Below are 5,812 nucleotides of genomic sequence, written 5' to 3'. Positions count from 1 at the left end.
AGGAGATTGCTCGAACATGGCTCCCACTCATTTTCGATGGATTGCCGGGACTCTATAAACTGAAATTGAATAAATAATATATCATTTGAAAGGCTACTGAAAAAACTTTCGAATGGCACAGTTGCTTTTTCCATATCAATTGCGGTTCTTTCTTATATAAAGATTTTTCAAAAAACGAGGTTTTTGAAAATTGGAAAAGGCTGGCTCAAATATGGCACACCTAGAAAAAAATCAAAATACACGAAAAATAAGCAGGTAAAGGGAATAAAAATATTTATTAATATAATTTTAAAGAATATAATTTGGAGCGAACTTATTGACAATAGCCGCAGATCCATAGGACCGATAATGCTCCGATGCAACCACTCTGGGATTATTAATTGCAGGCGTACACTGTACCAAAGATATATATAGGGTCATTTTTTTAACTTGAAACTTTTGATTGATAACATTTTTCCATAGAGTGCCTATTTTTCGAGATATTTGAAAGTCAAAAGTCTCGTGCGATTGGTTTAACAAAATATTCCGGGTACAATCGGCGCAACTCCCTTATAACGTCTTGATACCCCTCTTTCTTTTCACTCCCCTTGGCTATGATGTTTTTGTCAGCAGATTTCGAAAATTCGATAACGAACATGGCTCGCTTCTCGAAGTCAAGAAGAACCATGTCAGGCCTCGAGTGTCCAACAGAAACAATTGTCGATAATTTAAAGTTCCAGTATATGCGACACTTTTCATTCTCGACAATTGACTCGATTTCCCTAGGAGCATTTAGAGGAGCGAGATTAAGGTTGATGCCGTAAGAGTGAGTGAAAAGGTAATAAAGCACTTTTAGTGCCGCATTATGTCTCGGGATATAGGTTGTTCCCGCATGATTAGGACAACTAGATGGCATGTTACCAAATGCTCGGGGGTTACATGGCACGCCCTGTAGCTATCATCGGGAAAGTCTTGGCTCAAAATGTGGCGACGGTATGTTAAGGTGGAAATGACACTGCCTGGACATGCCAGAATGAAACCCTCCGTGCCAGACTTCAATCCGGGTGATTTAAGGAAAGCAAAAGTTAGCTCACACGACATTGACTAATCCTCCAAATTTCTGTGGAAGATGACGTGTATCCTCTTATCGAGGAGCTGTTCACAGATGTTTTTCTCTTGTGCTTTCTTAATCCGGGCTTTCAGGAGTGAGTACTCGAGATATATAAGATTTGATGCATTTTGCTCACCCCTAATACTGAAGCCAAGTCCGAGTGTTTCAGCAGCCTCCTCCGCTGCTTTGTACAGAAACGCTCCTTTGCCCACTTCTTCGTGCTTCCTGAGCATTCTAAGAAGAGGGGTCTATATTTTTACATTCTCATCAAGTTTAGAAAATTTTATAATTGGTTGATCAATATTATGATTTTAAAAAGATTTAATAAACAAATGAATTATTCGGGCATTTGTCGACAGAAAATTTCGGTTTTTTCAATCCCAGTCTTTTCAGTTGGGATGTTCATGACAATTTCAGCAAAATTAATAATTTTTTAATTTTTTGAAACAAATTGAATAAACATATGCATTATCGGGGCATCTTTCGATGGAAAAATTCTTTTTCGTTCCGATATTAGACTTTTAATTCAAATATTCATAATAAATTCAGCATCATTCATGATGAGTTGACAAATTTTATGATTTTTAAAAACAAATGCATTCTTCAGGCCTCATGTGGATGGAAAAATTAGTTTTTTTCAGTCTTTTTAATTGGAAGGTTCATGATTATTTCAGTGAAATTCATAATTGGTTGATATATTTTATATTTTCTTAAAAACTAATTTAATAAACAAATGCACTATTCGAGAATCTGTCGATGGAAAATGTATTTTTTTCGATATCCTAATTAAACCTGTTGAAATAGAAGGAAATGAATTTTTCTGTAGACAAATGCCTAATTAATGCATTTGTTCATCAAATTTGTGTAAAGAAATAGTAAAATTTATCAACTTATTATGAATGGTGTTGAAATTCTCATCAAGTTCCCATCTGAAAAGACTGGCATTTAAAAAACCAAATTTTTCTGCTGACAAATGCCCGAATAATGAATTTATTTATCACATTTTTTTGAAATATCATAATATTAATAAACAAATTATGAATTTTGCTACAAATATCATAAAGCTCCAAATTTTTAAAAATGTGCATCTAACACAACGCTGATGAAGGTTGGTTGAACTTCTCAGCCCTAAAACACTAACCAGCTCTTGGTTGAAACGGTAAGGCTGATGTTTCGAACGTATGTACTACGCTTAAAAAGTTAAAATAAAATTGGAACTGTTAAAAATTTCTGTTGTATTGGAAGCTTATTTCGAAACCGTAAGGCAATGCTACAATACAAAATGCTGTAGTTTCCAAGTTCTAGCATTGGTATGATATCTCACATGCATTGGAATTTTACAATACAAGTCCAGTAGCCAGTAAGACTGATGTATCATACTTACGGCTGGATATCTCGACATCTGTTGAAGAGAAAAATAAAAAATTGATGTAATTCATTTTCCAGAAAACTTTTTCCAGGCAAAGAAATGTTCTAACGGATCTAAAAACTATTGTTCGGATGTAATATATATCAAGCGTATTTATGCAATTCATAGAATTTAAGGAATTGGTGGAATTCACAAAAATTACGGAATCCATATAACGCCCGGTATTCACCGATTACATGGAATTCATGGAATTGACGGCATAAAAAGAATTTGAGAAATTCATGGAATTCTCGCACTGCATGGAATTCAAGCAATTGAAGGAAATAATGAAATGTACGGAACTCATGCAATTCATTTAGTTTACTGAATTTACGGAATTTAAACAATTTTAAAAACTTAAGGAATTTACAGAATTTAAAGAAATTGCGGACTCCAAAGAGTTCACGAATTGTAAGGAATATAAGGAATTCATAAAATTGAAGAAATTCACGGAATTCTCTAAATTCATGTACTTCATGAAATTGATAGAATTCACGGAATTCATGGAATTCGTGGAATTGATTTAATTCACGGAATTAATGCAATTCACGCAATTGATAGAATTCACGCAATTGATTTATTACACGAAATTCCAAGAATAAATGGAATTAGTGGGATTCATGGAATTCACGGAATTATTGAAATTCTCGAGATTCGCGGAATTCACCAGATTTATGAAAGTCACTGGAGTTCATGAATTCACGCAATTGACGGAATCGAACAAATTCTATTAATTCCATGAATCCAGAGAAGTCCATGAATTCCGCTAATTACGTCAATTCTATGAAATCTCTGAAAACCACAAATCCAGCGAATTCCTTGACTTAAGTAAATTGCTTGAATTACATAATTTCCTTGGACCCCTTTAAACCCGTGATGTCCATGAATTCCTTAAATTCTATCAATTGCGTAAATTCCTTAAATTCCTTGCATTACTTCAATTCTACGAATTCCGCAAATTCTGTGAATTCCAAGAATTCCTCAAACTACGTAAATTCCGAGAGTTCAATGAATACCTTAAATTCCATGATTACAGTAAATTTCGTTGATTCCATAAATTTAGTGAATTTCATAAGTACCATTAATTCCGTGAATTCCGTGAACTACATAAATTCAAAAACTTCGATTAATTCCGTGAATTCCGCATTTCCAATTAATTCCGTGATTTAAATGAATTCATATAATTGTACGATTTCCTTTATCTTAATTAATTCCGCGAATTCCGTGATTTTCATGAATGCTTTGAATTCGTGAATTCCATAAATTCTGTGAATACCACAAATTTCGTGAATTTCTTCAATTCCATGAACTCCGTGAATTCCGCTAATTCCATGAATTCCGTTAATTTATTGAATTCAAATAATTCCGCAAATTTCTTGTGCATAATTTTCGTCTTTCAAGACCTCTAATACATAAAATGGAATACTGGACGGTGACTTTACGATTTGCATTGCAATTTTGTAATTTCAATACCATGTTTGCAATTTTACCTTACTCTTGTATTATAGAAGTGTTTTAGAAGTGTTGTAGATTTCCAAACATTTTTAACAGTGTATATGTAAAACCAAAACATTTTTTCTCTTAGGACTTTTTTCTATAAAGCATAGATTCTGAGATATTCTGCGTTTAAACAAGTGTTCTTTTTAATGTCATAACTTAACAACGGCTAAATAAAACAATTTTATCTTAGGCTCATTTTAAATAAAATACAAACAAGCATCTATTTTATTTTTATTTTCTTAAATATACAAGTTCCTTGGAAAATTACACACTTTTTTCGGGAGCAAAAAAAATGTATAGAAAACAATTATTGTTTCTTTACTATAAAGAAATCAATTTTAAATGTGCTAACAGGTCCAATTGCATTTGAAAGGTAATGACTCAAAAGCTAAAAGAGCAATACAGAACTCTATATTTAAACCGACTGTGTTGTACGGTAGCGAGACGTGGACCTATCAAGAAAAGAATAAGAGTAAAATTAACGATATTAGCATAAAATTCTTGCGCATGATGTGCGATAAAACTCTGATAAACAAAGTAAGTAATGAGATAATTCTCCAAGAATGTCGTCTAAAGGAGGAGACACTATTTGACATATGTGAAAGATATTTACTAAGATGGTTTGTGCATGTTGAGATAATGAAAGCTGAACGACTAACGAAACAAGTGTATCAAAGTAAAGTAAACGTCAGGGTGCCCAAAGGCTGACCGCTGAAAGAGTAGTTAGAATGTGCGAATGAGACCTTCATTCTTAGAGACACAAGAAGCCATAGATACACAAAAGCTTGCATGAAAAAATGCATGGACGTGAAAGAAGTTAGTGATGTATGTCAGGACAAAAAAGTGTTGACGACGTACAGCTTCTAAAAATAGTGTCAGTGGAGTGAATGTCGCCTGAATCAAAAGACCTTGGAAACTAATGGGCCCGAGTGGGGAGCCTCACATGATAACTTTGTGAGGCTCTTCACTTTGGGGGATCGCTAGATAGATTGATCAAAAACCTGGGTCGAAACTGTGTTTCGGAAGAAACGTGTATAAAACGGAAGGCCTAATGTCATAAACAGGACGATAGCAAGTCAGGATATAGCGTCACTATTGCAAAAACTACTATTGTGATTATTAAACTGCGAAGTTACTAAGTTTATTGGTATATAAAATATATGAGTAAATAATTGTACCTATACCAATAGGAAGTGTCTGAAATCCCTAGAAAAGGATTTGAAGTCTACAAAAAAAAATAGGAAACACACTCTTTCTATATTCATCCTACGTATTTCTAATTTTTCCTACGACAAATGATGATATTGAGGAATGTGATTAATCTCACAAACCTCTTCGCAAAACACTATATTCAAATATTATTCCTTTTATCAGTGCCGGTCTGGCATGGGGGTGCCAGACGGCTGCGCCCTCCTTAGTTCGCGCCCCCTTAGCCATGACAAGGCGCCCCAAAATGATTATATTGTTTAAACAAATAAATATAGGTCAGATTTTCCTCCAATTTCTTTTCACCCATATTATTCATAAGAAATTACCTAATGCATGTTTTAGATTCTATTCGGAATTCTCTGCGGAAACTAAGGTTCCAGACTAAAGGATCAGGACTAGGGTAAATGAATTGAAAATACAGAGAAATATGTGATTGGATGAAGTATTTATTTAATAGAATTGAAATAAATAGAATTGAAATAGAAATTGAAATATTTTGAAATTGAAATTGAAATTGAAATAGAATTGAAATAAATGTTATAAACGGGATAGACTCACAATATGTATATATAAGATTTTTTGCATATACAGGAAATGGAAATCTT

The sequence above is a fragment of the Belonocnema kinseyi genome, chromosome 2, assembly GCF_010883055.1.
Source record: "Belonocnema kinseyi isolate 2016_QV_RU_SX_M_011 chromosome 2, B_treatae_v1, whole genome shotgun sequence".
Classification (NCBI taxonomy): Eukaryota; Metazoa; Arthropoda; class Insecta; order Hymenoptera; family Cynipidae; genus Belonocnema; species Belonocnema kinseyi.
This window is presented reverse-complemented; position numbering follows the sequence as displayed.